Source organism: Macrotis lagotis, chromosome 1 (assembly GCF_037893015.1).
Source record: "Macrotis lagotis isolate mMagLag1 chromosome 1, bilby.v1.9.chrom.fasta, whole genome shotgun sequence".
Taxonomy (NCBI): Eukaryota; Metazoa; Chordata; class Mammalia; order Peramelemorphia; family Peramelidae; genus Macrotis; species Macrotis lagotis.
In genome coordinates, this window is record NC_133658.1 from 656451740 (window position 1) to 656477040 (window position 25301).

General features: G+C 36.2%; 1 long non-coding RNA gene across 6 annotated transcripts in view; it reads left to right on the plus strand.

Annotated features, from left to right (window-relative positions):
• The window catches only part of LOC141507616 (uncharacterized), a 196972-nt gene that overhangs the window by 63072 nt on the left and 108599 nt on the right, over positions 1-25301 (plus strand). The gene's annotated exons all lie outside the window — the stretch shown is intronic.

Consider the following 25301-nt stretch of genomic DNA (forward strand, 5'->3'; position numbering starts at 1 on the left):
CCCACCTGTTTTCTTACACAAAATTTTATCTTAAAACACTACTATTTTTATGGTGATGCTACATGTTCATAAATGATGAAAGATGCCAAATCTTTGAACAATCAGATTTTGAGGTGACCCAAAGGGCAATAGAGAGATACATGATGAGTGTAAGTAGACTATTTGATATTGAGAAAGTACATAATGCATATCACTTAGCAAATAGCAGACAGAAAAGAAAATGAGCTAGACATATAGTGAGAGTGAGCAGGTGTATGCTAGTAAATGTGTAACAGTTGACACTCAAGAAAAGGTACAGATAACACACTTTGATGTGTATTATTAATGATTTCTACATCACTTTATTATATCATAAAAATAGAAAACCAAGCCCTGATATATAGTGTTTGCTGATTTCTGAGGTGTAAATGCTCATACTGAAAATTTAGCTCTTCTGAGCTGCTTTTAGCTGGTTCCAGCACACCCTTGGAATGAGGAATGACTGGTCTGTACTGGTAATCAGAGCATATTAAAAGAGAAAGGCCTTTAACTTCTTAGGTAGATTGCAGAGAATTTATAAAAAGGGAAAAAATTCTTGAAGGATGAATAAACAAAAGACTTGGGATCAGTATTTTTGATAAGATTACAGAACCACTGAAATATTGATGAATATGTAATTTATAAATGTAGGAGTTACTTTTCTTTTACACAGAGACCATTAACTTGAATGAGAAATCTAGCTTCTAAATTCTCTGATTGAAATGTTGAATTAATAATTCAAAAATTATATTTTATCATAATTTTAGTGCTACTACTTTACTATATGAATACTTTCCTTCAAAATGTTTACTGATATTTAAAGAGAAGTTTTCTCATATTGGCTTCTGGAGGATCCTATTTCCATCCTTCAGGATGGTCATAGAAAACTTTCAAAACCTAAAGTAGGAATAAAATAATGGGAGGAGAGAACTAGTCATAATATGGGAAGAACAAGAAGAAAAAGGAAGAGGAGAGGAAAAAGAGGAGAAGAAAGAGAAGGAAAATCAAAGTAATTCAAAATGTTCTCAGAAGAGGACAGATATTAAGGGAGGGAGAAAAACAAGCAGAACAATTTTGAAGGTAACATTAAATTTATTATATACTTTATAAATACAAGCTGTTTATGACAGATGTTTGGAGAAACTTTTTAGTGTTAAGTTCAGAATAAATTTTTTCTTTAAAAGAATAAAGCAATATTGTCTCCTAAAAATGCATTGATGAAGCTTTTGAACCAACAAGAGAAAGTAAATTTTAAGTTATTCTTTTAGAAGTGGTATTGGGTAGTGCTGTCATGTTTATATTCTATAGGTCAGTTCTTCTTGTTTCCCAGTGCTAAGGCTGTGTTTAGGGATGCAGGCCATGTCTACATAACAATTTATACTTGTGGAATTACCAGATTTATGTGGGACATATCTATGACCTTGACCTCCTAGCACCATATTCAAACCCAATGAGGCAAATGGTCTAGACAAAGTTAACATGGTTCTATATCCAGTCAAAGGGAAAATTATTTTTGCCAATTTTATACTTGGATAGTTCTCCCTTTTTTTCTGCATTAGTACTTATTTCAGCAGTAAGAAGTCCTATAAATCACAGCTGCATAGATTTCCAGCTGTGTTAGAATTTTACCAAAATGATAGAATCTTGCTAATTAGTACTTTAAGTGAATCTTCAACCTCTCTGTAAATAAGGTAGGTGGTAATGTGCTATTTTGCAGATGTATAAATTAAGCCACCAGGAGGTTAAATAGTTTGCTCAAGGTCACAGAGTGTAGCAGGGTAGAAATTTAATCTTGAAACACTGATGCCATATCTTTCTGCTCCATATAATAAGCTGTTTCTGACTCATATTAAGTATCAAGTTAATATCTAATGTATATTAGATATGCATGCAATAACTAGTACCCAATAATAATAATGATACCCATATAATAGAAATAATGGTAGGGTTAACCAGTGAGAACCACTGACTGATTATATTCTTTTTATTTATTTATTTTATTTATTTTCTTATTTTCTTTATTTTCTTTTATTTTTTATTCTCATTTTGTACAAATTTTTTTTACATTAATAAAATATTCTTGTTTAAGAGTAAATGAAATACCCCCCTCCCCCATGAATATAGACTTGCTTGAGTGATAAAATAAAGGGGAGAGAAAAAAATTAAAATTAAAAAAATAGTAATAATTATAGGTATGGCCAGGTGGTGCAATGGACCAAGCATCAGCCCTGGAGCCACGAGCACCTGAGCCCACATCCAGCCCCATAGACCCAACCATCACCCAGCCGTGTGACATGTAAGCCACACGATCCCCACTGTCCTGCAAAAATCAAAAAGAAGAAAAAAAAGACCCCCCCCCAAAATAAAATAGTAATAATAGCAGTGGTGGCTGGGTGGCGGACAGAGCATTGGCCCTTGAGCCAGGTGCATCCGGGTCCAAATCCTGCCTCAGACACTCAAAGATCACCCTGCTATGTGGCCCCAGGCAGGCCACCCAGCCCCATTTGCCCTGCACCCTTCCCCAAATAATAATAAAAATGTGCTTCAATCTTTGTTCTAACAATAACAACTCTGTCATGGGTGGTAAGTCCATCGCGAAAGTTACTTCCATATTTTTCCAATGTTGCCATTGCTGATAGCAACTCCCTCCTTTCTTATTTCTCCACTACCATGTACTATACTTTCTCTCTCCTTTCACTCTGACTCTGCTGTAGGGTAGCTGAGTGGTGCAGCAGACAGATCCCTGGTCCTGGGGCCAAGAGGCCCTGAGCCCCCATACCACCCCTTAGGCCCAGAATCCACCTGGCTCTATGGTCTTGGACAGGCCATCCAATCCCAGCCCCTTGCATAAAGTAAAAAAGAAAATGTGTTATATCTGACCACTCTCCCCCCATGGTCCATCCTCTCCTCCTTTATTCATATCCCCACCCCTTCTCCCTGCTCCCCTCTCCTTCTTACTCCAGATGTCTATACCCCATTGAGTATATATGCTGTTTCCTCTCCTAGCCACCTCTGATGAGAGCAAAGGTTCCCTCATTCCCCCTTGCCTCTCCCCTTCCATATCATTGCAATAGCTCATTGTAATAAAGAAAAATCTTATTATATGAAATATCTTGGCCTATTCCCCCTCTCCTTTCTTTCTCCCATTACATTTCCCTTTTTTTCTATTGACTCCGTTTTTACACCATGTTTTATCTTCAAATTCAGCTTTCTCCTGTGCTTCACCTATAAAAGCTCCCTCTACCTGCTCTATTAACTGAGAAGGTTCATATGAGTATTATCAGTGTCATTTTTCTATGCAAGAATACATGCAGTTCATCATCATTAAATCCCTCATATTTTCTCTTCTCCTGCAATCTCTATGCTTCACCCGAGCCCTGTATCTGAAGATCAAGCCTTCTGTTCAGCTCTGGCCATTCCAAAAGGAACATTTGAAATTCCGCTGGTTCATTGAAAGTCCATCTTTTTCCCTGGAAGAGAACATTCAGCCTTGCTGTGTAGTTCATTCTTGGCTGCATTCTAAGTTCTTTTGCCTTCCAGTATATTATATTCCAAGCCTTACGAGCTTCCAATGCTGCTAAGTCCTGTGTGATCCTGACTGCAGCTCCATGATATTTGAACTGTGTCCTTCTGGCTGCTTGTAATGTTTTCTCTTTGACTTGGGAGTTCTGGAACTTGGCTATAATATTCCTGGGGGTTGGTTTTTTGGGATCTCTTTCTGGGGGGGATCGGTGGATTCTCTCCATTTTTATTTTGCCCTGTGCTTCTAGAATATCAGGGCAATTTTCCTGTAGTAATTCTTTGAAAATGATGTCAAGGCTCTTTTCCTGATCATGACTTTCAGGTATTCCAATAATTTTTAAATTATCTTTCCTACGTCTGTTTTCCATATCAGTTGTTTTTTCAATGAGATATTTCACATTTTCTTCTAATTTTTCATTTTTTTGGTTTTGAAGTATTGATTCCTGATTTCTGGTAAATTCATCAATCTTCCTGAATTCTATTCTTTGTCTGAAGGATTTGTTCTCCTCAGAGAGTTTTCTTATCTATTTTTCCATCTGGCCAATTTTGCTTTTTAAAGCATTCTTCTCCTCAATAACTTTTTGAACTGTTTTATCCATTTAACCTAAGCTGGTTTTTAGCATGCTATTTTCTTCAGCATTTTTTTTGGATTTCTTTGACTAAGCTGCTGGCTTCATTTTCATGTTTTTTCTGCATCTCTCTCCCTTCTTTTCCCAGTTTTTCTTCTGACTCCCTCATTTGATTTTCAAAGTCTTTTTTGAGCTCTGTCATAGCCTGAGCCCAATTTCTGTTTTTTTCTTGGAGTCTTTAGATGCAGGAGCTTGTGCTTCCTCATCTTCAGATGAGTATTTTGATCCTTCTTGGGCTCATTTGCAAAATATTTCTCAATGGTATTCCTCTTATTTCTCTGCTTGCTCATTTTCCCAGCCTGGGCCTGGTTTTGGGGTGCTTCCTGAGCTTTTGGGACACTCCCACAAGGGTCTCAGTGTGTGAGGCTCTGTCCTTCCTTATGGTCTGTAAATGACCATTTGTGCCCCCCTCTGCCACGGGGTTGAGCTGGGGGGGCCCTGCTGTTCTATGGGGGGGCCTAGACTGCTATCAGGATCTGAATGTGGTCAGATCCCCAGAGTCCTGCTCCAGGGGCAGAGGTCAGAGCTCTGCAGTCTCTCTTCACTCCCCTCCCTCAGCTCAATGGGCTCATGCCCTGGGGGCTCCTGCTTACCAGCTCCACCTGCTTCTGTTTCGGGATCTGGGCTGCAGAAAGACCAAGCTACTCGCTGTGTGCCCTGAGGGCTGGGCTCCACGTGCTCGCTCTGGCAGAGGTTCCCCGCTGTTCCCCCACTTTGTGCCCGGTGCTCCCCGGGGTGCAGCTCAGGAGACTCCCCCTCTGCTGTGAGCTGCGGCTCCCAGCACCCTGGGGCTGCCTCCGGGAGACTGAAGTTCTTTCGCTCTGGCGGGCCACCCCTCTGGCCGGCCGCCCCTCTGACCCCGGGAGCAGAGCCTTTCTGCTGTTTTCCAGGTTACCTTGAGTAGAAGAACTGCCTCTCTGGGTCCCTTTGTGGGTTCTGTCTCTCAAAAGTTTAGTTAGAGTCCTTAGTTTCAAAGTTTTATCAGAGAGCACCTAAGACTGGATCCTTTCTTGTTATCAACTTGGCTCTGCCCCACTGACTGATTATATTCTAATGATAATAAAGGAAATATGACTTTAGGAATGAGTTTGAATTCCTTAAGTATTTTCATTATTAAACATTCAGTATTTGTGTAGGAGAATTCCAAAGAAGGAGAGAAGAGGAAAGTAGAGAAGGAGAATAGAAGGTAAAATAGAATCTTTGAGCTCCTCCTACTAAAGCTATTCCTCCCCTATGATCTTTGCTGGACTGGTTTGACATGTGAATGAAGTATTTGGGTTTTGGGAAGTAATTGATAATTATAATATTGATCATATGGTAATGTGTAATATGACTGATTACTATGGTCTGTTAGGCTGCCTGGAAGGCCAGGTAAATTATAATTTATATATCCTACAGAGTTGTCTGGTATTTTTTTTTTTTTTAGGTTTTTGCAAGGTAAATGGGGTTAAGTGGCTTGCCCAAGGTCATGCAGCTAGGTAATTATTAAGTGTCTGAGACCTAATTTGAACCCAGGTACTCCTGACTCCACGGCCGGTGCTTTATCCACTGTGCCACCTAGCTGCCCCGTTGTCTGGTATTCTTAAGGAGGTTTGGATGTGTGTGTGTGTGTGTGTGTGTGTGTGTGTGTGTGTGTGTTTCTATTGGCTCCAGCCCTACAGATGGTGTACCTTCAAATGTAGGGGAAAGTCCCCTGCACACGAATTACTTTTAACCACTACCAGTAGGATTACTTAACCACTACCAGTAGAATTACTGTTTTCAAAGGCATATCAAAAAGTATAACCCCTGACTTCTTAGGGATTCTCTGCCAGGTTCTTGACTGGCTGTAACATCCTACCCTCAAACCTGATTCTGAAATTGCCATGGATCAGATTCCTGGTTTAATGAGGATCACTGCCTCTACTGAGGAGTACAAATAACACAGAATAGAAGCAAATACCCTAAGGCCATTTTTAAGGGCTTCCACTGCAAGGTCTCTCTTTTACATGACTCATTTTTAAGAGTCATGTAAAAAAGAGGAGGTACAGTGGAAGTCCTTCCCCTTTCATTGGTTTGGTTCATGACATCCATATTGTGGATGAATTATAATCTTTACCCTTTGGACATAGCAGGAAGGAGCATTTAGGAAACAAGCAAGACTGTTCCAGTCTGGATAATTTTAAAGATGCAACTATTTTGATTGTGTAGCTGATCAAAGGAGGATGTCCTCTCTCTATATATGGTAAATGATTTAGAGAGCCTCCTTGTGAGGTAATCTTGGTATGTCCAGATAAACCACACACATACAATTATATATTATATAGATTAAATATTATAATGTAATATATAATAGACACATACATATAACAGTGTATACTACATTGATTATGAAAATGTATAATAGCTTATACATGAAATTAATATGCCACACCTCCTTAATTAATAGCATATCATGTTGACACAATAATTGATTTACACATTAGTATTATAATAAATCATGTATTACTATTTATATAAGTCATTTATTATATATGTTGCTACTTCCAGGTAGCAATTTATTTCTATCACCATCACCTGATAATCTCTCCTTTGAGGTTTATACAATCTACATTTACCTCTATTCAAATCCTAGTTGCTGCTGTCTATAGAACTTCAGGGCACTCACCTTCCTTCCTTCAGTGAGTTTGGTAACTAGATCATCATCTTTCTTTCCTCCCTACTTCCTGTCTCACAGGACTTCAATAACCATATTGACTCTCCCTTAAGTATCCTAAAGTACAAGTTCTTCAACCTATTCATTTCCCATGACCTACTCCTCCACCCTACCTCATCCACATGCAAAGATTATTATACTCTTGAACTTGCCTTCACCCACAAATGCACCACTTTCAATTTCATCAACACTGAAATTCTCTTATCTGATCACAATCTATTGGCTTCCTTCAACCCCCCTGCTCTTCATCCATACTATGACTCTAATCCACCGACTTCTCATTTCACCCTCAAGACATCTCCTACACCAGCCAAACTCTTCTCCTTTTACCATCTTGACCCTTTGGTGAAACAGTTCAATTTGTTACTTCATAATCTTGTCCTCTCCCCACCAATATCACATTTTCTAGCCTTCTTATACTTTACACTTTTAAAACTAATGGTATTAGCTTTCTTGCTTAAATAAGACACTGTATTTTTCTGCTCTGGTGGGTATTTTCATTGGCTGTCTGTCCTCCATACCTAGAATGCTCTCCCTTTCAGATTACCTGACTTCCTATAAGTTCTAAATAAAATGCCACCTTCTAAAATAGGTTCTTCTCTCTCTCTCCTCCTTTCCTCTGTTGATTGTTTCCTATTTATCCTGCATATATTGTGTTGTATTTAGTTGATTGTATATTGTCTCCCCCTTGAGATTGTGAGTTTCTTGAGGACAAAGTTGTCTTTTGTCTTTCTTTATGACCATGATGCTCAATATAGTGCCTGACACAGAGAAGGTGCCTTATGAATGCTTATTGACTGATTGATTGCTATGTTTTGAAATGTTCTAAACTAATTGCTAGACTTTTCCTGGACTTTATACTGGGCATGTGTCAATATTCTATGTCAATTTGACTTTTGTCTTCAATTATTCGGGATTATTTGCCATATAACTTTGGATAGTCATTGTTGAATGTAATACAGATGACATTGATCTGATGTCATTGCTCTTACTCTACTAAAGTCTTTTATTGTTCTTGGAAAAGCTATTTGTATTAGATAGTCTGTTTAGTCTTCCTCAGTCTTACTTTTATTTATTTATTTTTCTTGACTCCTTTTCTCCACTTTCCTTCATCACTATTATCATTTACTTTTATCCATATTTCTTTGCAAAGAAAAAAATCAAAATTGGATTTTCCATTAGATTTCTTATGGGTTTGACTTCTTTTAAGTTTCTCAGATGATGGGCTGATTTACTTATTCTTTTTCCAAGCATCACCTTGTTGGCCATATTAACAGGAGAGGGTAACATGCATAGGAGTTCATCATAATCAATGTCAATTTTCATCTTAAACTGCAGGCTGATTGTGATAGATTCATCATCTGAGAGAATAGTCTTTTTGAATAGATGCTTGAGTGTTAGTTTTGGCTCCCCTGTAATGTATTTCTATGGATAATTTCTGCTGTGGGCTCACAGGTGCCTAGATTTTTTTCCCCTGAAAATAGAACTGTAAAACTTTTGAGTGCATTCACAAGGGTTATAGGTATTCCAGTAGTGAGTATGAATAGTCAGTTCTACCCGTCTCTATCACCATGTGGCTTCAGGGCATGCCCTTAAACAGGGCTACTATGAAAGGTCAATTTGTAATTTGGAGATTATATTTTTCACCCTACTTCCACTTTGTTTTAACCTTTGGAAGACTGCCCTTCATATATTTAGGCAAGTCTAACCTCAATCCTCTGGGTAAGAGAAGAATGCTTATTGACTGAAACCTGAGTTGGAAAACATTAATCTGTGTGTCAGAGATGCCACAGAAAGTTATTTTCATTCCAGTCAGTAATCTCTATGGAGTAAGGTTATTTAATTATAACTTTTCAAGTGTCCATTGCCATGAATGTTACTTTGTTGGGCCTGAGAGTTTCTGACAATGGATATGATTAATTACATAGAAGCAGTATTGGAACACTTTCTCCTTTGCTGCATATGTTCATTTTCATTGACCCCTTTTTACTATTATATTGACCCTTTTTAAAACTATTATATTGAAATTTTCCTGAACAAACCTGTAGCTTAAAAATTTGGAAATTTAAGATCTTCATGGGATTATCTTGTCTGTTTTATTAGTTTTGTTGAAATTTGTCCTGTTTTTGAAAATTATAGTCAACTTGCAAAAAAGATTGCTACTTAACCTTTCAGAAATGATATTTTTTCTTGCTCATGAAAAAATGAAATATTTACTTGTTATAAAAATCTCCTTAAAGCTTCATCCTCTTAGTTTGCTGTTGTTTGGATAAATTCATATAGGTGTCAGTGATATAAATATCAAGACAATATTCTGGCATTATGGCTTGCCAGATAGAGTGCCTTCTTTCTTTGAATCCTGAAATAATTTAGGGATGTTCCAAGTGATATGTGTTGATCCAATCAAATCAGGAACTATAGAATCTCAGAGTTGAAAAGAGCTCCTTAATATCCAACCATAATATCCAACCCATTCTTGAACAAAAATCCCTGTTACAACATATCCAACATGTGGTCATACAGCTTTTGCTTAAGCAAATACCTCTGGCAGCTCTTTTTCCTCTTGGATATCTCTGGTTGGTACAAAATTTTCCATAAGAAACTTAAATCTGTTTTTCTTCAACTTTGACCATTGCTCCTAGTTTTGCCTCCAGAGATAAGAAATATAAGTCTAATTCCTCTTCCACTTGATAGTCTGAGGCTTCTTCTATTACCCTGCTATGTAAATTTGGGGTAAGTTTTATAACAGTTCATTTATTAGACAATCTACAATTTCTGCTTTTTTAACTTGGTAAAGTCTTGCCTAACAGATACAATATTACTTATGCTATACTATCTATTTCACCTATCAAACAACCTGTTGTGCATTGATGCTGGGTATGGTACATCAAGGTTGTTTCAGTAGTGATTTTCTTCAGGATTCAGATTACTTGGGTTCAAATCTCACCTCTGTCATTGATGACCTATATTACCTTGGTGATCTTATATATGTATGAGTTGATAGGATATTTTATATCTCTTCTATGAGTTACAAAATCTAATTATATAAGACCCTTGACATCAATGAGAATTGATATCCTCATGTTCTGAGCTGATGTGAGAGCTTGTGATAACAAGAGATTCTAGGCTTTTCACTTCCAGCTTTGAGAGAGATGAGCAGTTCCGAACTAGGAGAGAAAGTCTCTAGGAAGAAGCTGACATATAGAGGAACTGGTACTTCAATCATATCCCTTCATTCCCATCTTATTATAGTAGAGACTTCAGGGAATTCTCCTTTGGTGAGAGCTGAGACTCTTGGTTGAGTAATCTTGCTTTTAATGAGAGAGCTCATTCATTCTACATTGTCTAGCATGTATCTTCTTAAAAGACTATCTTGTTCAACCCTCACCTGAATCCACACAATCCCTGTCACAAAATATCCAAAATATGGGTATGCTTTCTTTGTAATCTTTTTCTAATTTCTCTTTTGCTATCAACTTGGATAATAGTTTTCTTTGCTTTTTACTCTGTGTATTCGTTGTTGAACTCTTATCTGGTGGGAAGGGGATTAAATCTTGGATGTACATCTTGGGGGAACTCCTTCCCCTTTGAGGGATAGTGATTAGGAATACTACTTGAATCTTAAAATTAAATCCCCTAGACTAATAATATTTAGGAGAGTAGATAGATATAATTTAGCTCAGGATCATTTCTCTATGAGGGGAACAGAAGCATCCATTTCCATTTCTAGCTGGAATAAAAATCTCCCTTTGAGAAGTATGAGAGAAGAGGACTAAAGATATCTATTCTTTCCTCCCTGTGAGTAACATCTAGACAGGATCATGGAGGCACATATAACCCACCTGGGCATAAAACAATACAACCTCCTATACCTCTTACGCTTCTCTTTTGGGAGGTTCTAATTTTGGAACCAATCCATACTTCCAAGTACCTTTGACTTCTTTATGAATTCTTCCCATAGAATGCATGCCAAAAAGGTAGAGGCATACTTTATTATCCTTTGAAGTCATAAGTGGCCAGTGTTGGTTAGAGTTCTTATATCTTTTGAAGTGGTTTCTTTCACCTGATTGCAGCCACAATGTAAATTGTTCTCCTGGATCTGTCCATTTCATCCTCCATTAGATTATATAAGTATTTTATGTTTCTCTGAAGTCAGCATATTAATTTCTTAAGGCAACCTTTTCAGTATTTCTCAGATAATAGTTCTTTGACTCTTACAAAAACATTTATAGCAACTCTTTTTTGTTGTGGCAAAGAATTGGAAACAGGTAATGCCTATCAATTGGGGAATGGTTGAACAAGTTGAGGTATAGGATTGTGATGAATTCTATTGGGTTCTAAGAAATGATGAGCAGGATGATTTCAGAAAAGCCTGAATGGATGCAAAATGAAATAAGTAGGAGAATATTGTACACAGTAAGAACAATATCTTATGATGACCAATTGTGAATGACTTGGCTGTTCTAACCATTGCAAAGATCCATGATAATTCCAATGGGATGAAAAATGCTCTCCATTTCCAGAGAAAGAACTAATGGAATATGAATACAGATTGTAGTATACTATTTTTTATTTTTCTAGTCTAATTTTTCTTTCACAACATGATTAATATGGAAATATATCTTGCAAGATTGCACATGTATAATCTATATCAAATTGCTTGCCATCATCAGGACAGGGAAGGGGTGAAGAGGGAGAGAATTTGAAATTCAAAATTTAAAAAAAAGAATATTTTTACATGTATTTGGAAATATATATGTATATATTTAAAACATAAATGCTTATTAATATGGGTTCATTCCTTCCAATCTTCATCTCTTTGGGGGAATATACCATGTGTGGTCATATCCATTTTCCATTTCTAAAGATTAAGAATATTTTGAACTCTTCCTTTTAATTGAATACATAACAGTTCTCACTAAAGAAGCCTAGTAAGTGAAAAGAGGGATATAGTAGCAAAGAATAATACTATCTTAGGATATAATTCTTTTTTTTTTTTTAGGTTTTTTGCAAGGCAAATGGGGTTAAGTAGCTTGCCCAAGGCCACACAGCTAGGTAATTATTAAGTGTCTGAGACCAGATTTGAACCCAGGTACTCCTGACTCCAGGGCCGGTGCTTTATCCACTGTGCCACCTAGCCGCCCTTAGGCTATAATTCATTTGTAAAATTTTATAGAAGATAGTGAAAAATTATGAACAACATTCTTCCTTGACCTTTCCTTTGCTTCCATTCCCCCTCTTCCTCACCCCCACATAGCCAACAGTGGAGAAAAAAAATAAGTTTATATCATTTGTTGAGGGATCTAATAAGCAAAATTATCTCAAGTTCCATAAAGGATAACAAGAAATAGATAAATATGGGAAAGAAATGTAAAGATTTTTATAACAAACTCTTGATTTATGACAATGTAGTTACCACATTTGAACTCTGACATAATCCCAATGTGCTGCTTGAAGAAGTAGAAATGGCACTAAGAAAACAAAGATAATAATAATAATATCTAGATTAGAACAAAAATAAGCAGAGGAAATTCTTGCTACAGGAAATAATTTTGAAAGTGTTGTGAGATCAATTATCAATGTATTTGGAAGATGGACGAGTAGCAAAACTGTGAGAAAAAAACCAAGAAATAAGGTGATTGCAAGAATGTGATAGCTATCAGCTTATATATTTCTTTCCCAATCTTTATCAGTCAATCAAAATACATTTATTAAGAAACTACTAAATTTTTATGAAAATAATCTATGTGTGCATCAAGGGCATTCTTGATGAAGGTATGAGATCGGAACCTGAAGGCTTTCACAAACAATATTCAATCACAGTTCAGAATGTCTTTATTCACCAGTTGCCTGAAAGCTATTAAGAATACAAAATCCCATTATATTTATTGTTTGTTGACTAGAAAAGATGTATTTGATTCAGTTGAGTTAAATGCTGCATTAAAGCAAGAGTTCAGAGTCTTTTTTGTGTCATGGGTCCTTCTGACAATTTAGTGAAATGTGTAGACACTCTTAGAAAATTTTTTCAAATTCATGAAATAAAATAAATAGAATAATGACTGAAATAAATTAAATTGAAATCGTGAACAAATTCAGATAGCTTTTAAAAATCTATTCAAAGACATTTTAGGGAATAAGGGGACCACGCATTTTGAATTCCTGCTTCTTCCAGCAAGTTGTCTCCTATGCATATGTTAATAGCATGGAAAAATTATATGAAAGATAAAAAAAACAAAGATAACTTTGTTCAATGACCTTTCAACTAATGATTTAAAGTAAGGCACAAAGCAAGAAGTGATATGCTTGCCAAAAATCTTTGCCTCTATCATAGTCATTCCTAGCACAGAGTTCAAATGAAAGAGGTATACCCTATAGATAGTGAAGTTATCCAGATGTTTCAGATTATGGATGGCATTACGCCAATTATATCAAACCCTGGAACATTATGGATTCTCCTAAATGAGGTTAATAGCATTAAAAGGAGTTCATCTAAACAATATACACTGGAAAAACAAGTGAGTACATTTCCAAAGGACTCCTGATGAAATATGCTATCTTTCTTCGGATAGAAAGATGGATTTAGAGTGCAGATTGAAGTATCTTTTGCTTGGTTACATATATATTTATAACAGGTGTTATTTTTTGACATCTCAATGAATGGATGAGGGAATTTGATGCTGAAAATTAAATTAAATTAATTTTAAAAAAATAAAAACAAGTGAGTGAAGAATACTTGTTATTTACAAAATGATGTACAGTTGGATAAATAGTCCATAGATCTAGATTATAAAATACATAAATCTTAGATATAAGCTTATGGAGGGCAAATTTCCTTTTTGACTTTGTAATCCATTGCCTAGCACAATGCCTGGCACATGGAAATGTTTCATAAATACTTATTTATTGGTTACTCATTTGACCTCTCCACTGTGCTTCTAAGAACCTCATCATTGGGATATCTTATCATTCTTTAAGATTAATTCAGCCTTGGTACCCATACCTCATCACACCCTCTGTCTGTTTGATTGGAGGGCAGAGCAATGAGCTCTAAAACTACATTTAAGGATAAGACCCAGGACAAGCATCATTTTCTACCTGTTGTACTCCTTTGATTTCTACCTTCATAGCTTCAATCCTAATCTTCAGTCACCTCCCCTTTTTATTTTTATGTTATCTTTCCTCAAATTGCAAACTCCTTGAGGGCAGGCACAGTCTTTTTTCATATTTGTATCCTCAGAGCTTAGCATAGTGAGTCACATATAATTAATGCTTAATAAATGTTTATTGATTGACACTTTTTATATATATGAACTGAGCTCAGAATTAAATAGTAGAGAAGTCTGAATTATCTTTGGAAAAATCGAATGGTCAAGAGGGTTTTAGGTTGTCTCCATAGTTCCTTCTAGCACTTTAAAAAAATGTCACAATTGTGTTGTATTCATTGCCTATTAAAAATTCTGCTTTTATGAGTGCCTTGAGTTAGATGGTATCAGAATTCTCCTTATAGCTTCTTTTTTGGTTATATTTTAACATATTATAAACAAATTATATTAATAAATCATGTATACTTATAATATGATTTAATAGAAATTCACTCTAAGGGACCATTTCTTTTTAAAAAATGGAAAAATGAAAGGACACTGTACTAAATATTTTTGGGTAAATTACATGTCCCCTTTTGAGTATAATCTTAGAAATAAGAAATGTCTGTTTTTTCTTTTTAATAATGTATGTGAATGGAGTATGGTACAATTTTTTACAATATTTTCATATTAAGATAAATCAAAATTCATTAGAAGAATTAGTTAATGGTTAGAGACAAATAAGGTAGTGAGCTGAGTTGGGACATTGAATGTTACTGTGTTCACTTCTAAAAATTAAATCAGAAAAATTTTAATCTATATGACAGTTCAGTGAAGCCTAATTTTTTGTTAGTACTACCATGTTCATAACTTTTTTCACATCTAATAATGGCACTGAAAAGAATACAATTTGCTCAAATAATAATTTGTAGTTGAGTGGGCAGCTCAGCCACTTAGTCTATCAATATATGTATTAGACACTACAGATGGAGAGTGAGTTGAAAAATTTAAAAGGATAAGATTGGGTGCTATTTATTACAGCTTGGAAATAATATTATATTGTCAATGATCCCTAAATGCTTCCTGCAAAAAAAGAACACAAAAGAATATCTTTTTAGCACACAACTTGTTTCTTACAATGCCATATATAGATAATAAGTCACAGAACACTACAATCTTTGAAGAATTTATATTTTAGTCATCAAGATTACAACATAAAATTGTATAATAAAAGTATTGTACATCAAGTTAGTATAGGTGATCTGTATAAAGGATGGAAAATGAAAGGAAGGGAAGTAGTACAAAGGACATTGTGTTTCATCTGGATACGTATAATCATGTAACTAGAATGAGGATAAGTGATTACTGGCATCAATTATTATGTAAAGATCCACTGAAAGAGTGACTGCATTGTTTCAATACTCTTTTTTTTTGTTTTAGGTTTTTTTTTGTAAGGCAAACAGGGTTAAGTGGTTTGCCCAAGTCCACACAGCTAGGTAATTATTAAGTGTCTGAGACCAGATTTGAACCCAGGTACTCCTGACTCCAGGGCCCGTGCTTTATTCACTAGGCCACCTAGCTGCCCCTGTTTCAATTCTTGATAGAGAATTTTTGAAAGGAAGTGAATAAGAATGACACAGGACAAGAAGTTGTGGATGAGTTTTGATATGCATCCATATTGATAAGATAACAAATCCTTCAAAGTAGCAGACTAATGAGGATCTGAGGTAACTTAACTGCCCAGAAAACTTAAGAAAAAGAATTTTTCCCCTCAATTGCATAGATTCTTCATGAATCTATGATGAGATAATGTATGTGAAAGTATTTGTTGTTGTTTTGACCTTCATTCTTGAAGAAGACCATGACATCAGAAAGGTGATGCTTTGACAAGCTCATGAATTGAATTTGAGTGAGGGGGTTGTTGTGCTAAATCATTAGCTTCACTTTCTTCTTCAGAGACATCTGGGTTCAGTGGCCAGATATGGATAAGGATGACTGGAGATAGCCCAGATGCAAGGCCATCAGGGTTAAGTGTCACCCAAGGTCACTTAATAAGAGTCTGAAATCAGATTTGACCTTAGGTCCTGATTCCAGGGCCAGTGTTCTATCCACTATGTCACCTAGTTGCCCTATTGATAAAGTTGCTAATTATAAAGCAAAAAAAAATCCCACTCAAATTATTTGAATATTTAGTTCAACTTAACCTTGCATGTATAGGTAATATCAAAGATAGTGACTCTGGTGTACAATCAGGTTGATGAATACTTTGAATGTAGAAATCCATGAAATACAGAAAACAATTAAGTTGCCCTCAGAGATTGAGGAAAATCAGTTTTTAAGGAACCTTATAAATATTAAACTAATTAAATTAATATTAACTAATCTAAAAGTGAGTTGACAGGAATTCAGTAGAAGTTTTATTATGTTGCTTTATTTCTTTTATTGTAGAATATGTAGATATGTTCTATCCATTTCTATTTGAAAGTGACTCCATTATGCCAAGGTCATGCATCTAGCTCAGTGAAATATAGACCAAACTCACATATACCTGGACTTTGATACATTCATTGACCAGGATGGAAACAAATCACCTAAGATAGAGGCAGTTCACCTAATATGGAAGCAGTTCATATAAGATGGAAGAATGCATGAGGGAAAGACCATGAATCTGCTTTTGGTGGGAACCTCTTTTCACTGGCTATGTAGCAGGACCTGTCTGCATCTTTGAAACCAACAACAGTGTCTCTCTTTTTCTTTCCAGCAGAAGTAATGAAGTAATGATCTTTTTTTTGGGGGGGCAGTGTCTGTGTCTATGGTTTTTTTTTTAATTTTTATTAAAGATATTATTTGAGTTTTACAGTTTTCCCCCAATCTTGCTTCCCTCCCCCCACCCCCACCCCACAGATAGCACTCCGACAGTCTTTACTTTGTTTCCATGTTGTACCTCGATCCAAATTGGGTGTGATGAGAGAGAAATAATATCCTTAAAGAGAACAGAATTCTCAGAGGTAACCAGATCAAACCATAAGACATCTGGGGTTTTTTTCTGAATTAAAGGGAATAGTCCTTGTACTTTGTTCAAACTCCACAGCTCCTTATCTGGATACAGATGGTACTCTCCTTTGCAGACAGCCAAAAATTGTTCCTAATTGTTGCGCTGATGGAATGAGCAAGTCCTTCAAGGTTGAACATCACTCCCATGTTGCTGTTAGGGTGGACAGTGTTTTTCTGGTTCTGCTCATCTCACTCAGCATCAGTTCATGCAAATCCCTCCAGGTTTCCCTGAAATCCCGTCCCTCCTGATTTCTAATAGAACAATAGTATTCCATGACATACATATACCACAGTTTGCTAAACCATTCCCCAATTGAAGGACATTTACTGGATTTCCAATTCTTTGCCACCACAAACAGGGCTGCTATAAATATTTTTGTACAAGTAATGTTTTTACCCTTTTCCCTCATCTCTTCAGGGTATAGACCCAGTAGTGGTATTGCTGGGTCAAAGGGTATGCACATTTTTGTTGCCTTTTGGGCATAGTTCCAAATAGCTCTCCAGAAGGGTTGGATGAGTTCACAGCTCCACCAACAGTGTAATAGTGTCCCAGATTTCCCACATCCCTTCCAACAATGATCATTATCCTACCTGGTCATACTGGCCAATCTGAGAGGTGTGAGGTGGTACCTCAGGGAAGCTTTAATTTGCATTTCTCTAATAATTAATGATTTAGAGCATTTTTTCATATGCTATGGATTGCTTTGATCTCCTCATCTGTAAATTGCCTTTGCATATCCTTTGACCATTTGTCAATTGGGGAATGGCTTTTTGTTTTAAAAATATGACTCAGTTCTCCGTATATTTTAGAAATAAGTCCTTTGTCAGAATCATTAGTTGTAAAGATTGTTTCCCAATTTACTACTTTTCTTTTGATTTTGATTACATTGGTTTTACCTGTGCAAAAACTTTTTACTTTAATGTAATCGAAATCATCTAATTGGTTTTTAGTAATGTTCTCCAACTCTTCCTTAGTCATAAACTGTTCCCCTTTCCATAGATCTGCCAGGTAGACTAGTCCTTGATCTTCTAATTTGCTTATAGTATTGTTTTTTTATGTCTATGTCCTGTAACCATTTGGATCTTATCTTGGTAAAGGGTGTGAGGTGTTGGTCTAATCTAAGTTTCTTCCATACTAGCTTCCAATTTTCCCAGCAATTTTTATCAAAGAGGGAGTTTTTATCCCAATGGCCAGACTCTTTGGGTTTATCAAACAGCAGATTACTGTAATCCTCTCCTGCTTTTACACCTAGTTTATTCCACTGGTCCACCACTCTATTTCTTAGCCAATACCAAACAGTTTTGATGACTGATGCTTTATAATATAATTTTAGATCTGGTAGTGGTAAGCCACCTTCATTTGCATTTTTTTTCATTAAGCTCCTGGCAATTCTTGACTTTTTATTTCTCCATATGAATTTACTTACAATTTTTTTCTATCTCATTAAAGTAATTTTTTTGGAATTTTGATTGGTTAGGGCACTAAACAGATAGTTTAGTTTTGGTAGAATTGTCATTTTTATTATATTAGCTCTACCTATCCATGAGCAGTTGATATTTGCCCAGTTATTTAAATCTGATTTAATTTGTGTGAGAAGTGTTTTATAATTGTTTTCAAAAAGATTCTGAGTCTGTCTTGGCAAATAGACTCTCAAGTATTTTACACTGTCTGAGGTTACTTTGAATGGAATTTCTCTTTCTAGCTCTTCCTGCTGTTTCTTGCTAGTCATATATAGGAAAGTTGAGGATTTATGGGGGTTTATTTTATAACCTGCAACTTTGCTAAAATTGCTAATTGTTTCCAGTAGTTTTTTAGATGATTTCTTGGGATTCTCTAGGTAGACCATCACATCATGTCATCTGCGAATAGTGGGAGTTTTGTCTCTTCCTTCCCACTTCTAATTCCTTTAATTTCTTTTTCTTCTCTAATTGCTGATGCTAACATTTCTAATACAATATTGAATAGTAGTGGTGCCCATTAGGGCACCCTTGTTTAACCCCTGATCTTATTGGGAATGCCTCTAGCCTCTCCCCATTGAGTATAATGCTTGTGGATGGTTTCAGATAGATACTGCTCATTATTTTAAGGAACAGTCCATTTATTCCTACACTCTCTAGTGTTTTTAATAGGAATGGATGCTGTATTTTGTCAAAAGCTTTTTCAGCATCTATTGATATGATCATATGGTTTCTGATAGGTTTGTTATTGCTATAATTGAATATACTAACAGTTTTCCTAATATTGAACCAACCCTGCATTCCTGGAATAAATCCTACTTGATCATAATGTATTATCCTAGTGATGACTTGTTGTAATCATTTTGCTAAGATTTTATTTAGGATTTTTGCATCTATATTCATCAGGGAAATAGGTCTATAATTTTCTTTCTCTGTTTTAAGTCTTCCTGGTTTAGGTAGCAGTACCATATTGGTTTCATAGAAAGAGTTAGGCAGAGTTCCATCTTTCCCCATTTTTCCAAAGACTTTATATAGGATTGGAACCAATTGTTCCTTAAATGTTTGGTAGAATTCACTTGTTTGTTCAGGTATTTAATCTCTTCTTCATTTAACCTGGGCAACTTATATTTTTGTAAATATTCATCCATTTCACTCAGATTATCAAATTTATTGGAATAAAGTTGGGCAAAATAATTTTGAATTATTACTTTAATTTCCTCCTCATTGGTGGTGAGTTCACCTTTTTCATTTATAATACTAGCAATTTGGTTTTCTTCTTTCTTTTTTTAATCAAATTGACCAGAGGTTTATCAATTTTATTGGTTTTTTCATAATACCAACTTTTGGTTTTATTTATTAATTCAATAGTTTTTTTGCTTTCAATTTTATTAATTTCTCCTTTGATTTTTAAAATTTCTAATTTGGTATTTGATTGGGGATTTTTATTTGTTCTTTCTCTAATTTTTTTAGTTGCATGTTTAGTTCATTGATTTCCTCTTTCTCCAATTTATTCATATAAGCATTTAGAGCTATAATATATCCCCTGAGAGTTGCTTTGAATGAATTCCATAGGTTTTGGTTTCATTATCTAGGATAAAATGGTTAATTCTTTTTATAATTTGTTTTTTGGTCCACTCATTTCTTAAGATGAGGTTATTCAGTTTCCAATTTGCTCTGGGTCTATATCTCCTTGGCCCAGTATTGCATATGACTTTTATTGCATTGTGATCTGAGAAAGATGTATTCACTATTTCTGCCTTTCTGCAGTTGATCATTAGGTTTTTATGTCCTAGTACATGGTCAATTTTTGTATAAGTTCCATGTACTGCAGAGAAAAAGGTGTATTCCTTCCTATCCCCATTCAGTTTCCTCCATAAGTCTACCATATCTAATTTTTCTAACAATCTATTTACCTCCCTAATTTCTTTCTTGTTTGTTTTATGATTTGATTTATCTAGATCTGATAGCGGGAGGTTGAGGTCTCCCACTAGTAGAGTTTTGCTGTCTATGTCTTCCTGTAATTCTTTCAGCTTCTCCTCTAAGAATTTGGGTGCTGTCCTACTGGGTACATATATATTCAATATTGAAATGACTTTATTGTCTATGGTACCTTTTAGGAGGATAAAGTTTCCTTCCTTATCTCTTTTAATGCTATCTATTTTTGCTGCTGCTTTTTCTGAGATAAGGATTTCTACCCCCGCTTTTTTTTACTTCAGCTGAAGCAAAATATATTTTGCTCCAACCTTTTACCTTTGCTCTATATGTATCTCTCTGCTTCAAATGAGTTTCTCTTAAGCAGCATATTGTAGGATTCTGGTTTTTAATCCACTCTGCTATTTGCTTATGTTTTAAGGGAGAGTTCATCCCATTCACATTTAAGGTTATGATTACTAATTCTTTATTGCCCTCCATGCTATCTTCCCTCTGTTTGTATTTTTCCCCCTTTCCCCCCTTTTATCCATATTCCCCAGTATTTTGTTTTTGAATACCACCCCCTTCAGTGTGTTTGCCCTCCTATATCACTCCCTCCCCTTTCTTTCCCCTTTCCCTGTTCCCTTCCCTTCCTTTTGTTATTTCCCCTTATTTCCTTTACTCCCCTTCCCTTTCTCTGTTCCCCCTCCCCTTTTCCCCTTTTACTTCTTGAAAAGTTAGATGTTTTATAAGTTAACTGAGTATGTGTAGGTTGACTTTAAGCCAAGTCTGATGAGAAGAAGATTCAGGTGTTTCTCCTCTACTCCCTTCTTCCCCTCTATTACCATAGGTTTTTTGTACCTCTTAGTGTAATGAGATTTGTCCCATTCAATCCCCTCCCTCCTCCCGTCTCTTTCCTCTCCCCCTTTTTAGGGAGGTAGTGTATTTTTTTTAGATCATTCTATCTAAGTCATAGAAAATTCTGACTGTCTGTCCCTTCTAGTTCAGTATATTCTGTTGAATAGAGTCCAAATTCCTGAGAGTTATTAGAGTCTTGCTCCCCAGTGGAGTTAAAGCCAGTTACATCCCATTAGATATCAGTCTCATGGATAGGTCATGGATGTCCAGCATTTCTGGCTAGGTATATTCTCTCCGTTAGAGTTACATTTTTCAGGATTCTCAGGATTTATGAGAGTCTCTACCCCCCCCCCCCCCCCCATGCTGGGATATAGCCAGTTTCAACTTGCTGGATTGCATTTTTTTTTCCTTTTACCGCCCCCCCCCCCTTTTTTTTAACCTTTTCATGTGTCTCTTGAACCTCCTGTTTGGTATCCAAATTTTCTGTTTAGCTCTGGTCTTTTCATCAGAAATTTTTGGAATTCTTCCATTTTGTTAAATGTCCATCTTTTTCCCTGGAAGAGAAGGCTCAGCTTTGCAGGGAAGTAGATTCTTGGCTGCATTCCAAGCTCCCGTGCTCTTCGAAATATCTCGTTCCAGGCCCTTCGATCCCTTAAAGTTGATGCAGCCAGGTCCTGTGTGATCCTTACTGTGGCTCCTTGATATTTAAATTGTTTCTTTCTAGCTGCTTGCAGGATTTTCTCTTTTATCTGATAGTTCTGGAATTTGGCCACAACATTCCTTGGTGTTTTCCTTTTAGGATCTTTTTCTTGTGGAGATTGATGTACTCTTTCAATAACTACTTTGCCCTCCGATTCCATGATATCAGGGCAGTTTTCCATCAGTAGATCCTGTAATATTAAGTGCAGGCTTTTTTTTCTCTTCAATGTTTTCAGGAAGTCCTATAATTTTCAGGTTTCCCCTCCTCGATCTATTCTCGAGGTCAGTGGTTTTGTTGATGAGGTATTTCACATTTGCTTCTATTTTTTCTATTTTTTGATTTTGTTTAACTGACTCTTGCTGTCTCGTGGAGTCATTAGTTTCTGTAGACTCCATTATTTTTTGGGGTGAGGAGTTTTCTTCATTAACCTTTTCCAATTGGTCGATTCTACTTTTGAAAGAGCTTTCCATTTGACCAATTGAAGTTTTGAGAGAATTAATTTCTTTTTGCATTTGCTCATTTGAGGATCTGAGAGAATTATTCTCATTTTCCAAGGTATTAATTGTCTCCCCCAAATTTTCCAGTTGATTTTTAAACTCCTTCCTTATTTCTTCAAGGAAGTCTTTCTGTGCTGGAGACCAGATTGTATTCTCCTCAGAGTTTCCAGGTCTCTCTGGGTTGGGGTCTTTTCTTTCCAGGAATTTTTCTATGGATCCACCTTTCTGCTGACCCTTCTTCATTATGCTGAGACCTTGAGTTGTGTGGGGCTGGTTCACCTGGGCTTGGGATCTCTAAAGGCTTTACTGAGTGCAGTTTCTCTGGCTGGCCAGTAGGAGGTGCTGGTTGCCCTGTCTGGAGTGTCTTTGACCTTGGTTGAGGCCTTCTCCCTTTGCTTGAGGGAGGGAATTGGAGCTATTGAATTCTTTTGCCTTCAATCAATGGTGGGCTTTACCCTGGCCTGAGGTGATTCCTCAGCTGGGCTGATTCTTTTGCTCACACACCTGGGCCTGAGGCAGAAGTAATTTGCATTTGTTTGAGAAGAGGCCTCAGTGCAATGGAGGCATGGGCTCAGAGTTTCTCAGACCTGAGGATCCCAGTTATGGTGTCCACAGCTGTCCTGCACCAGACCTCTCCCTGCTGCCCCTTCCCCAAGCTCCAGGGGGACAGCCCCAACAGTAGCGCCTCTGCTTCCCCTTGGACCCAAGCCCCCTTCGTCCAGCCCCACCGCTGATCCAGCAGGTCCATCTCTCAGGCCCTCAGACTCCTGGTTCCGATTCAGCTGTTGTTCTGGCTGATCTTCCCTGGGAGCTCAGACTCACCTGCCAGTACTCAGCCAAGGCTGCTGTGGGAAACGAATCCTGAGGTAGATTTTCCTCTCCTGGCTTTTCTTTCTGGGTTTCCTGGTTCTGATTTCTTTTAAGAGGTTTGTTTCATGTGATAGATGGGGAAGAGATCAGGAGACTTTAGAACTGTGCCTGTCTTCTCTCCGCCATCTTGGCCCTCCGTATCTATGTTTTCTTTTACAACTTGACTACTATGCAGATATTTTGCCTGACTACATATTTATAACCTATATCAAATTGCTTTCTTTCTCAATTGGTGGTGGGGCAGGATAAGAGCAGGAGAGAGAATTTGGAACCAAAAATTTTAAAAATGAATGTTAAAAATTGTTTTTACATGTAACTAGGAAAAAATAAAATACTAAAAAAACTTATGCTACAAAAATTCTATGCATAAAACATTTTGAAGTTCAATTTGCATTACTATCATTTTCTTCACCAGTTTCTTAAATCTATGTAATCAACAAAACAATAAAACAACTCCTGATTTGCAGCATTTGCTGATTTACTAGTTGCAAATGCTAGCACTTAAAATTTAACAATTAGCTCCTTCGAGTCAGTATAAACTGGCTTCATCACACCTTGAATGTAATACACCTGACTCTCAGGTAATAAGGGCAGGCTAATCACCATCACAGGTAGAGGAAGTAGGATTCTTCCTGTGATTGGGTAAATCCATAGTAATTTTATCCCATACTCACGAATAGTTGCAGTACCCAGAGAGAGTTGAATCTAGGGGATGGAAGGACATCTACTTTTTTGAAAAGAATTGAGAGTTTGACTCTTTCCCAAGACTCCTCAGTGTGTCAAAGTACCATAAATAAGGGTGAGCATGAAATCCTTTCCCAACTTCTAGTTATTAAAAAAGATGAGGCTAATGTCTAGTAGTGCTACCATATTTACATTTATGTTTTGTTTTTAAAATCCTGAAAAAGCTGCTATTATTGCACTTTTATTTCTTTATAAGATATAAGGAAAAATACATTTTATTCTAAGACAGCAACATACATTTTGTTTATTTTTCTTTAGAAATATTTTATTAATTTTGAATTTTACAATTTTTTGCCCATTCTTGCTTCCCCTTCCCCACAGAAGGCAGTCTGTTGGTCTTTATATATTGATGTCAGTTGAATGTGATAAGAAAGAAATCATATCCTCAAGGAAGAAAAATAAAGTACAAGAGATTGCAAAATTACATAATAAGATTATGCCCCCCCCCCCAATTGAAGGTAATAGTCTTTGTTTAAACTCCACAATTCTTTCTCTGGATACAAATGTATTCTCCATCAAAGATAGCCCAAAATTATCTCTGGTTGAACAACATACATTTCAAAAGTTTGTTGAGGGAGGGCTAGGATTACAAATGCTGCATGAAGTTGACATCTCATGAAATCTAACATATATATATATATATATACATACATACATACATACATGGATATATATATATATGTATATATATATATATATATATACAGACACACATATATTAGTTGTGTCAAAAGGAAGATGAAAGAACAATGATGGTGATTTGATGTGATACTGCTTTTGGGCTATTCTTCTATTTAGCAATGATCAATCCAGGAGAGTAGATAAAATGAATTTTTTTTTTTTAGGTTTTTGCAAGGCAAATGGTGTTAAGTGGCTTGCCCAAGGCCACACAGCTAGGGATAATGCATTTTTTAAAACTATTTATTTTTTCCAATTACATGCAAAGGCAGTTTTCTACATTCATCCTTTTGCAAGTTTTTGAATTGCACATTTTCCCACCCTACCCCTTTTCCCTCCCCTTTCCCCATGGCACTGAATAATCTTATATAGGTTGTACATGTACATTTGTGTTCAACATATTTCCATATTAGTCTTGTTGTGAAAGAAGAATTAGAACTAAAGGGAAAAGTCATGAGACAGAAAGAAAAAACAAAAAAATTTTACAAATGAACATAATATGCTTTACATTCTGACTTCTTAGTTTTTTCATAACATAGACATGTATTCTTAACACTTTGTTCATGTAAACCTGGGGAGGAAGGA